General features: G+C 46.7%; 2 long non-coding RNA genes across 2 annotated transcripts; both read right to left on the reverse strand.

Moving 5' to 3' along the window:
- Positions 1-6,660: 6,660 nt before the first annotated feature.
- On the reverse strand, positions 6,661-11,979 carry LOC140687374 (uncharacterized). Its single transcript, XR_012061629.1, has 4 exons — positions 11,851-11,979; positions 11,375-11,507; positions 10,934-10,987; positions 6,661-6,741 (listed from the first exon to the last, which is right to left on the reverse strand). It is a non-coding gene; the product is annotated as an uncharacterized lncRNA (long non-coding RNA).
- Positions 6,914-10,642, reverse strand: LOC140687373 (uncharacterized). Its single transcript, XR_012061628.1, has 3 exons — positions 10,464-10,642; positions 8,586-8,695; positions 6,914-7,188 (listed from the first exon to the last, which is right to left on the reverse strand). It is a non-coding gene; the product is annotated as an uncharacterized lncRNA (long non-coding RNA).

Here is an 11,979-nt window from a genome sequence, read left to right on the forward strand (position 1 = left end):
CGCTCACTATGTTATTTTCCTATTACCACTGTAACAAATTCCCATAAGCTTAATAGCTTAAACCAGCACAGACTTATCAGCTTATGGCTGTGGATGTCAGAGATCCAACACAGTTCTCATTGGGATAAATTCAAGGTACCAGCAGGGTTCCTTCCTTCTAGAGGGTCTAGAAGAGAATGTTTCCTTTTTTTTTTCCAGTTTACAGAGGTCACCCACCTTCCTTAGCTTGTGCCCCTCAACTTCCTCCATTTTCATGGTCAGCAGCCTTTCTGAACATTGCTCCATCGCTACACCTCCCTCTGATTTTAAACTCAGCTGGGAAATATCCTCCATTTTAAGGACCCCTGTGATTACATTCAGCCCACCTGGACAATCCAGACTACTCACCCTATTGTCTCATCTCAGGATCCCCTTGTCCCATCCCACTCAGGCAGTATGTATGTGGCTGTGACATTCACCTTGTGTAACATTTCCTCATGAGCAATTTATGGTTCAAGGCACTTATAAGTGACTTTTTGTTTTTCTTCCTTATCCTTTCTACATTCAGTTTGTCTGGTGAGATTATATGAATCCTTTTTATTTGTGCCCCTGCACTAATCTATAATAATGTATCATGGGTTTAAAAGGCTAACTAATAGACAATTTAGGAGACAGAAATCCTCTAAGATTTTTAATCCTAAAATATCTGTCATCCCTTTTGCCATGTACAGTAACATGTCACAGGTGGCTACCCTGTGGCCGGGGAGGGACATGATTCTGCCATCACACTCCCCTCATTCTCACCAATGTGCTGATCAACTAACCAAGGATCTATGCTCTCCAATTCACTCACTTCCTCCTCCTTTCCATTGACTATCCTGTTCCCACCGCTTCCTTCATTCACCACATCAGGATTTCATGACCACATTCTCCCCTAAATGAAATGGGTATCTTGCATCTAATGTCTGACAGCTGTTCTTATTGTATATGCACACACTGACCTACACATAATCCCGTCCATCTCTTTATTTTCCTAGAATCTTCCAGAAGAATCAGTTCCATGATGATGATGATGATACTGACAATGATGACAGGGGCCTCTCAAGGATTCTGATAAAGAGGGAATCGATAAAGGGAGGGAATCATTGCAAAATTGCCCCAGAAACAGGCTTAAAGGTAAATAACTCTTATAGTGTTTAATGAAATTGACTAATATTTAACCATTTTTAAGACTTTATATCACTGAATTTAAAATTTTAACAGGAATTTTCATTCACCACTAACCAAGATTCAACTCTGGGACCAAAATCTAAGGATTTCCGTCTTCTAAAAAATTGTCCACTAGCCTTTTAAACACGTGATCCTTTTAAAAAGTTTAGTGCTGGGCTGAAAATAAGCAGGATTCATATAATCTCACGAGACACAGTGAATGTGGAAAGACTAAGAAATAAAAACAAAAAGCCATTCATAACTTCTTGAACTTTACGTTGCTCACAGGAGAAAATGTTTGCCAATGTGTGTGTCACATCAACATGACGACTGAGTGGGATGGGGAAGCTGATCTTCCTTATCAGTCATTTATGCTGATTTGTTAGATGCCAAAACAGTTTCCTCATTGAAATTGCTTCTAACAAGTATGGAAGAATTTAGGTTCTACCAAAAGCAGGCTAAACATTTTCCCCTGCTTTCAGGTCTCTGGACTGAATGTCCCCACAAGAAGGACATGATTATGTTTCATAGGGAAGTCTTCCTGAGAAGCAACAGGCTTTTCTAGGGCAGAACTGCAGGGCTCCCCATGGAGGGCTGGAGGAGGTCTAGAGGGGACACTGGAAAAATAGCAGGAGTGAATTCAGATACTGCTGCTCAGGTCGCCAAAGACAGCATTGCTATCTCTAAGGATATGACATTCTCCCAAATTTTCCATGAGTGAAGGAGCCTGTGAACACTAAGCAGGTTGTTAAGACACAGCAGCACATAATTTGCGTGACAACAAAATTAGAGTATGATTTGATATTTGGAAAATAACTAGCCCATTGTTCTTTGAAACTGCAGCAGTAGCAATAGAAATAAAAAAGACTGAGCCATCTTGGAGACAACAATCAATAAACAATTCTAAATCTGCAGAATTCCTTGACAATAGTCAAGCAATGAGCTAGATGTGTGCTGCAGATACCTCTTACTGCAGGGCTCACTCCTGCAAAGCATAGAACTAGTTTCTCAGCACACAGAGGGAACCAAGTCAAGATTCCTAATCTTTTGAGATTTACTAAATGGCTGGAAAGATCAGACAAGTACATACAGGCAAATATGATTAAATGTAATCAAATAATATCAAATGTGATTTGAGCACAGACGAAAGAGAAATTCCTTTCACCTGGGATCTAGAGAGACTTCTTCAGAAAATGTGGCTTTGGAGACGGCCAAAGACATGGGTGGAATTTTGGCAGAACAGGATGTAAGGAATTTAAAAACTTATTCTATAATTCATATAAAAATTCAAAGGATCCCAAAAATCCAAAACAACTTTGAACAAGAAAAACAAAGTTGGAAGACTTGCACTATCTGATTTTCAAACATTTTTTATAAAGCTACAGTAATCAGAAATTATGGTGGTGGTGTAAAACAGGAAAATAGAATAATGGAACACAATAGAATGTTCAGAACTAAACCAAGACTTATACAGACAATTGATTCTCAAAAAGGATGCTGTGGAGAAAGGATCTTTTCAGCATGTAGTGCTGGAACAATTAGATGGTGATACGCAAAAAAAAAAAAAAAAAGAACTTTGATCCACACCTCACAAAATATACAAAATTTACCTCAAAATGGATCATAGATCTTAACAGGAAATCTAAAACTATAAAACAGCTAGGAGAACAAGCATAGGCTTAAGCTTTATGGCCTTGGGTTTGGCAAATTTTTCTTTGCTATGACACCAAAAGTATCATCTATTTTAAAAAGAAACTGATAGAGTGAACTTTATGAACATGAAGACTCTTCAATGCTCTTCTAAACACTGCTAAGCAAATGAAAAGACAAGCCATAGACAGAAGCTATTTGCAGATCATATATCTGATAATGGTCTCTCTTTGTATCTGATCCAGAATAAAGAGGTCTCAAAATTCAATAATAATTCAAACACCTGAATGAATGAGGCCAGAAAACACACTTCAGTAAAGATATCCAGATGGATAATAAGCATATGAAAAGATGCTGATTAAAGGTGTCATTAGTCATTAGAGAAATACTTTTAAAAACCACAGTGAGATACTAGTTCACATACATACTAGAATGAATACGGTTAGAAAGACTGACCTTACAAGGTGCTGGCAAGGAAGTAGAGCAACCAGAACTGATACACACCACGAGGAATTTACAATAGTACAACCATTTTGGAAAAGTCTTTAACAGATTCTTTTAAAAAGGTAAACACCTATGTACCATATAATCCAGACGTTCCTCATCTGGTGCTTTAGAAAGGAAAAGCTTATGTCCATACAAAGACTTGTAACCAAATATTCACTGCTATTTTATTTATAATAGCACAAGTTGTAAATAACCCATGCATCCATCAAGAAGTAAATGCAGAAAGAAATGATGGTCTATACAAACACTGCTCACAATAAACTCTTCAGTAAAAACTCAGCACTAAACAATACTCTACTATAAGACAAATAAGCTATTAATACAGCAACACAGATGATTCTCAAAATAATTACACTGAATGAAAGAAGTCAGACAACATAGAGTAGATACTGCATGAATCCATTCATATAAGGATCTTGAAAATGCAAACCAATATGTTGTGATAGAAAGCAGATCAATGGTTCCCAGGGGAAGAGACGGGGAGGGAGGGAGGGACAACAAAAGTCAGGAGAGAAGCTTTGTGGGTGATGGGTATGTTCACTGTCTTGAGTGTGGTCATGGTTCCTTGGGGATATACTTACGTCAAAACGTATTAAGCTCTACACTTTAAACGTGTGAAAATTATTTTGCCAAGTATACCTCAAAGCTGTTTTAAGAAAAAAGGCACTTTAGTCCTGATCCACCTCAGCGCCTGATTGGAGTGACATGATCAGTCCCTCACACTGTCTGCCTAACGGGAAGGTAGAAAAGCTCTCACGGAAGATAACATGGATTTTTCATTTGCAATGTCTGCCATGTAATAAAGAATTTCTAGACATGCAACATGTCCAGACTATATGACAGATAACATGAGAATAAGGAGCATTAGACAAAGGATGCAAACCCCAGGTGATGTAGGCATCAGAGTTACCAATAAAGACTATAAAATACTTTTAATATATTCAAGAAAATAAGGAAATAAAAAAATAAGGGAGAATAGATAACAGGGTAGAGACTTTCACCAGAGAAATATACTGGAATGTATTTTTAAGAAAAATCAAACTGATACTCTAGAACTGAAGCTTTCAGCTCTGGAAACAGGTAAACAGAGCTAATTAGGATCCCTTTTAAGTAAAACTTTCAGTAATTCTGGGTAAAATATAACAACAAAGTAACACAGAGCTAACTATGGAGAGAGAAGTTCCCTGATGACAATACAAAGAGGACACTTAAAGCCCAGAGTGGTCATCTTGTGAGCTGATGCCACCGCACCCTGGAGGGAAGGGGTTTTCATCTACACATAAATAAGGATACAATGTCCATGTAGGAAAAAGGGTCCATACCAGATGTAGAAGACTCTTCCTCTATATCTATATAGTCAGAGACAGAGATGTAAAGTGGCAGCAGAGGTCACAGTGACACAGGGCCCTGGGCCAAGGAGTGTGAGCACCTCTGCAAGCTGGGAAAGGTAGGATGACGAATCCCTCCCAAGAGCCTCGGTGTGGAACTTAGCCTTGGCCACTCGTTGGTTTTAGCCCACTGACATTGACTTTGCACTACTGCACCCTAGAACAGTGAGAAGATGAATGTGTATTGCTTTAAGCCACTGAGTCTGTGGTCCTTTGTTACAACAGCAATAGGAAAGGAACTCAGGAGCCAATATGAACTTGAACCACAGGCTGCCTGCTGTGCTGGCAGGAAGTCCTTTGTCTCTGATCCTGGGGGAGTGTCCTGTCCTCTGGCAGCATCCACAAACTACCTCATGCTAACTTGGCAGTTTGCAGAGGGTTAAATCTTATCCCTGCACAGTTCTTGATATTTAGTTAATAAAAATGATGGTGTCATCATGGGTATTTTTCCATCTTTTAAATACCCTTCAGTCTTCTAATAAAGCTACTTCTAATTAAGAGACCGTGTAAATAGTTTTCAATCTTCATAATAAATAACTGTGGTTTTATCTGGTTACTTAAATTATGAATAATAATGTTCACATTTGTAAAAGTTATTAAAATCAACATTGTTTAATGAAAATATCATTTCTTTTCGCATGAACATGTATTAACTACAAGAAATGTTCCATGCTTTCTTCTATGATTTACTGTTAGAGCCTTAAAGAATAATATTTTCCTCAAAAGATATTACGGCAAAGGGATTTCTTTTGGTGGAACTGTTCCGGCATCAAATCTGGTGCATGTCTCAGGCCACTGGCAACATAGAGATGATAGAAATTAGGAGGCATTATAAACACAGAATCATTTTTAAAGGAATTAACAAAACTGGATGTGTGTAAACAAAGAATCAGAGAATATTCTGGTGAAATAAATGTATTTTTCAGCTTAAGCAAGACATGGGGTGAATAAATCTGAAATGAAAAAACCACCCAGAGATTAGCAGCGAGTCATGCATGCAGTGTGAATGATCAAAACCAAGTTGTTTCCAAACCAGTGTGCAGGCTTGATGCCTTCATGAATCAAATCTGTGTGGCACCAGGCCACCTCGAATACATGTTGATGAGGTATTTATAAGCCATTCACCATCCCAAATCAAAGCCCACGCACGAGCCACAAGACCATCACCTACACATTTGGAAAACACACAACATGGTGAATAGCACTTTTCTTGTTCAGTAGCCGGTGGCAGCGAACTGTGAGCAGACAGAGATACAGGGACACAGAGGCACCTCCCCTCACTCAGCTGATAAACTTCCGTGCATCCCTGGGGACAGGATTGTCATAAAATGCACCATGGATTGATCCTCCTCCTAGGAAAGGAACCGTAGTGCTGTCATTAGGTTTGAGCAGGGGTGGGTGGAGGATCTCAGAAGAGTTGTTTCAGCACACCAATAGAATTCTTGGCCACCGTGACCACGAAAGACAAGTCCCCTGCCATCCCGGTAGGCACTTGGGCTCCTGACAAAAGCTGGGCTCAGTAAAGGGTTGAGTAGAAGGCACAGACCTGAGGGATGCCCCAGCAATAGGCAGGAGGTAGGGCCTGGTTTATACTGCTCTGGGTGTATCCCAGAGTCATCCGAATACGAAATCAGAAATTTGCAAAACAGCAGAGCTGGGGTGGATCATCTACTCCAGACTCCTCACCTTACAGTTAAAAGGGTGGCAACCCTGACAGGCAAAGCAACGTGCTAAAGGCAGAGGGTGGAAGTGTCAGTGCCAGATGAAACGCAGCGTGCAACCCCCGTTCAAGGCCACTGACTCTGATGACGGGGCCAAGGTTTCCAATGAGGAGAATAAGACAGTGTAAATACTTTGTTCCCCCTAAAACCCCAAATGTTTTTTAAAGGCACAAAAACTCACCTTAACTAGATCTCTTCTGAGGGGGCTCTCTTCTGCTTCTTCATCTTTCTGTCTCCATTTCCCTCTCTCAGACACAAACACATTCAGTTTTGTGAAAGGGGACTTCCTGCCATACAAAGACAGACTTCACATATTCAGAAAGATACCTGAGAAAGCACGTTTCTCAATTCAAGTCTTTGTGTGAGTTCTGGGCAACTGGCTTATTTTCTAGAACAATCGGTAGTTACAAAATCAGGAAATCATCTTCCACAAAGGCAGAGTTCTGGTCCGTGTTGATAAAGTTGGGGATGTCACATTTCATGAGTCTGTTCGGCTCCTCCTCTGGCCACCTGCTGCATCTGATGGCTTCCTGGAGCCGAATAACACTGTAAAGGGCTATGGTAGGGATACCAGCTTTGGCCTTGTCCAAGTGGTCCACTTCATTGATGTAGCAGTGAAAGAGGGACCTAGATTCGTCATTGCACTGCCAGAGAACACCTTGGGCAGCAGCGGTCTTCCAAAGTCTGACACAAAGCTGTTGAGTCTAAATCTCTTCTCGGGAGACTCTGCATTGCTACAAAGAAAACCAAAATAAAATATCGTTCACACTGTAGCTCGGTGACCTGAAGAATCATAGTTTTTGCCATCTACTGAGAGCAAATCCCTGCACAGAGCATGTTGACATGCACTGGAATTGAAAGACATCACTTCTGAACACATACAATTAAACCCAAGGCAAAAGTCTAAAGTGAGGGCCCATGGACCATCCTAAAAAGACATCGTTCCCTGAGAATCCTCAATATTGGTGCCTCGCACACCAGTGTTTCTCCGTGGGACACTCAGATGTCTTCATCAGGATTCGTTAAAGTGCTTCTTAAAATGCAGAATTCTGGGGTGCACACCCTCAGAGTCTCCAGAGGTAGCAACTGGTAGTCTGTATTTTCATAGCCACCAGGATCACTAAACATGCTCAGGTTTAGCACCGCAGTCTACATCGGGTCACCTGAGCATCGACAATTCTGTCTCACGGGATGGGGGGTGCCATGTGTGTCAGGGTGCTGTCCTACCCATGTGTCTCCCCTGATTCTCAGAACTGACAGTGCTGCCCCAATGGGCACGAAATACCACCATTTCACAATGCATACGCAGGGCGCCCGACTGACAGAAACAATCAGTGATAGGAGAGGGGACAAAACTCAGCTTCCTGTTACCTTGTTTCACTTACTGTGGGACGAGTGATCAATTCAAGGGTAATAAATCAGTGAATGAGTGAATAACATGACTCGCGTTAGTCCCACGAGTGCCTGGAAGAGCAAGCCTGGGCACATTGAGAACCATAACAGCCCATCTACTTAAATGTCATCCTCCACAGATCTATGTAAAGGTTACTTCCACCCAGGCAGTGACTCCAGAAGGGCAAGAATCATGTATGAACACACTCTCAAATCCAGAACAGAACCTGACAAAAATTAGGCTCTGGAGTCTGTGTTTAGCAAGTGCGGAATCTCAGTGATTCCAGCTCTTACACCTTGCCTTCCCATCCCACCACACACGATATGGCCCTTATGTCCAGTTCTCCCGGGGCTGGGGCCACGGAACCCATTTATAGGACTGGAAGAATCTGATCATTTAAACCATCCCCCAGATTATCATCAAGAGTCACCTGCATTTCAGGGATGAGTAATCCCAGAAGCTTTGCAGTTCAGGCAGCTGAGGGATTTTTATATCAGCTCTGTCTTCTACTGTGACTACCTGGGTGACATCAGACAAGGAATTCTGAAAAGCCTGAACTTTTCCTTTCAGGAATAATCTAATTAACAAATCTCGTTGACCACTCAACAAATGTGATGTGAAGATCAATGATTTACACAGGAGTACAACATTCACTAGGTCGTGGATTTAGAATCAGAGGAAAATCATTTTAGAAAGATTGACAGAATGTAGCTTTAATGCGAATTTAAGTATTCTTACCTTTCAGTAAATCATCTTCCCCTACTTATCACTTCACCCAAGTTTAAAAGATGTCTGAGAACAGGGATGAGTGTGCCAGCAATCTGAGACCCAATAACCTAAAATGTCACCTAGGAAAAAGAGGGGAGTAACACATTTTTAAGAAGCATGGTGAGGATGGCAGGGCCATCCCCAACCCCAGACTAAGAAGCTCTGAGTAATAGCTTTCCTGCCTGCCTGGGGCATCAGCTGATGTGAAAATCCACCCAGAAACCTCACTGTCCAGCAGCTCTTCCGTAACACAGGCTACACTTTCTCAGAATTAAGAATTGCATCCAGTAACCACTTGGCTGAAGAATAAAGACAAAGGAGAACAAGAGAGTTCTGCCCCTCCCAAGGGAGAGCCCAGACCTCGGGCTGCATGCACTGCGCCCACCTCCCTGGAGAAGAATACACTGGAGAAGGGCGTTCTGCGAAACTGGGGCAGCAAAGGTTGAGGTGGGAACAAATTGACCAGCTGGCCAGGGACAGCCCCCTCCGTCGCTGCCTTGGCGGCTGCCTCAGCCCTCTCAGCCCATCCTGCCCACCTCCGGTGTCTAAGCTGTCAGGGAAATTGCTTTGCGACCTGGAGCAACAGAGGCTGCCCTCAGGCCAAGCTGCGGAAAAGATGGGAGCTAAACCCCCAGCTCCCGAGCGGCAGGCTCCATACCCCCGCCAACACCCCGACGCCCCCGCACCCTACCGCAACCCCGGGGAAATATGACCCGAAGAAGTGTGACCTGGGAACGAGGGGCAGCAGAGGCCGCCCCCACGTCAGGCCTGCAGAGAGATTGGAGCTTATCCTCCAGCTCTCCAGGGGCAGCCCCTGTCCTCTCCACCTCCTGATCTCACCGCGCCCACCTCCCAGGAGCAATCAGACCAGGTGTGGGGTGTCAGGCGAATCTTGTGCCAGAGAGGACGTCCCCAGGCCAGGTCAGGGGAGAGGAGAAGAATTGGCCCCATTAGGCGGGGCAGCCGGCCGTCGCAACTGCCTCTGCCCCTCGACCGCATTGGGCCCGTCTCCCAGGAGCAAGCTGACCTGGAGACGGGCATCCGGCTTCTTGGGCAGCAGAGGACGCCCCCAGGATTGGTCGCGGGGAAGAGGAGAGCAAATTGACAGGCTCCGCGCTGCAGGTCTTCTACCCCTGCCATCGCCACCCCCGCACCTTAAAGGCACCGCCCAGGGCGCTCCTCCCCCAGCAGGCTGAGTAGGACAGGTGCGTCTGGTGACCTGGGGCAGGAGAGGCCACTCCCACACCAGGCCATCGGGGAGACGGGAGCCAATCCACCAGCTCCCCAAGGCAGCCCCTACCCCCGCAGCAGCCACCACTCTTGCCCATGACCTCACAGTGGCCTTCTCTAGGGAGCAGGCTGACCTGGAGATGGACGTCCGACGAACTTGGGGCAACAGGGACCGCCCCCAGGGCAAACCATGGGGGGAAGTGGGAGCAAATGGACAAGTTCCATGGGAAAACCTGCCGCTGCTGCCACCACCCCCAAAGTACCAAGTCCAACTCCTGGGGTCAGGCCGACTAGCATACACGCGTCTCATAACACAGGGCAACAGCGACCGCCCCCAGGACAAGACGCGGGGAAGATGGGAGCAAATGGGCCGCTCCCCCGCTGCAGGCCCCCGACCACCGCCACCCCTGCACACTGACTACCCTGCCTCCCGCCCCCAGCAGGCAAAGTGGGACAGGGGTGTCCCGGGACCTGGTGCAGCAGAAGCCGCCTTCAGGCCACGCGGTGCAGACATGGAGCTAATCCACAAACTCCTCCGGGGCAGCCTCCCTATGCCTGCAGCCACCACCTTACCAGCCCCCTGACTGCACCGCACCCATCTCCCAGGAGCAAGCTCACCTGGAGTCGGACCTCAGGCAAATCTCCGGCGGCAGACATCGCCCCCAAGCCAGGCCGCGGGGGAGAGAAGAAATGGAGCAACTTCCTGGAACACATCCCCTGCCCCTGCCGCCTCCGCCGCCGCCTCCCAGGAGCAAGCTCATCTGGAGACCCGCGTCCCGCCTCTAGGGCAGCAGAAGCCGCCCCTGGCTCCGCCTCCGGGGAGAGCGGAGCGAATTGACCGGCTCCCCCGCTGTAGCCTCCCTCCCCCGTGGGTCCCGCACCTTAACGGCCCCGCCCCCACTCCGCACTCAGCAAGCTGAGTGGGACAGGAGTGTCCGGCGACCTGGGGAAGCAGAGGCCGCTCTCAGGCCCAGCAGCTGGGACAAGGCAGCTATTCCACCCGTTCGCCAGGGGTAGACCCGCTCCGCCCCTCTGCCGCTGCCACCGCCCTCTGACCTAACCGCCCCACCTACCAGGAGCAAGCTTACCTGGAGTGCAACATCTGGCGAATCTCTGGCGGCCAAGCCCCACCCCAGGCCAGGCTGCAGGGAAGAGAAGAAATCGATCGGCTTGCCCGGGCAGCCTCCCAACCGCCACCGCCGCCGCCGCCGCCCAAAAGCATTGCAATAGCCTACCGGGGTCAGGCTGACTGCAAGGATGTGCACTTGCCTTCTTATCCTGGCCAGGTCCCTGAGCACCTCCCTGCATCCCTACACTCCCTGCACCTCTGCACCCCTGCTACTCTCTGCAATTCTGCATCCCTCCACCCCCACATCCCCTGAAATGCCTGCGCCCTCCACAGCCCCTGCACCCCTGTCACCAGTTACACTTTTGCACTGCTTACACTCCTGCACCCCTGCATGTCCCACACACCACCTCTTGGGCCTTTGGCAGAGTCTCTGCTGTTAGACCAATGCACAGGGACTCACTCTTTGCCAGTATATGATGCATCAGTGGACGTCAGGGGTTGCCTGCAGGAAGGTACATGTTCCCGGTCACTAGCCTGGGCCACTAGGGTGATCTCTGTGAGGTCACCCAGGACGGGTTCAGAGATGCTGTTCTCTGGGAAGAGAGGAGTTGAAACCGGTCTTGAGGGCAGAGCTGTGCTCACCAGGCCGTCCACGCTTCATGTTTTACACAGGGCTTCGGAGAAGTGAAATGGATCCGGCCAAATAATACCGGCCTGCTGTGAGCCCACCTCAGTCCTGGGCTCTGAGTCAGACCGACTGGCTCCCTCAATCAGGGCCCAGTTTGGGCACCTGAATGGTCCCTTTGAGGCATCCCATCAGTTCTCAGGATGAAGTCTGGCTGCTTCCACCCCATGGCCCTCCCTCCTACTGTGCTGGCCTCAGGAAGGTTCCTTATATGGGGAAGAAGGCAGCCCACACCCTACCCCACCCCTCACCTTTCTCTAACCCAGGCTGGTGCTCTCTCTGCCCCTCAGAGTCTGGGAAGCCATCCCTCTTCAGTTATGTCCCTTCTGAGATGGACTTGCTTCCACTCAATTCTAGGTGAGGATGCACCATGGAATGCA

This window comes from Vicugna pacos, chromosome 19 (genome assembly GCF_048564905.1).
Source record: "Vicugna pacos chromosome 19, VicPac4, whole genome shotgun sequence".
NCBI lineage: Eukaryota > Metazoa > Chordata > Mammalia > Artiodactyla > Camelidae > Vicugna > Vicugna pacos.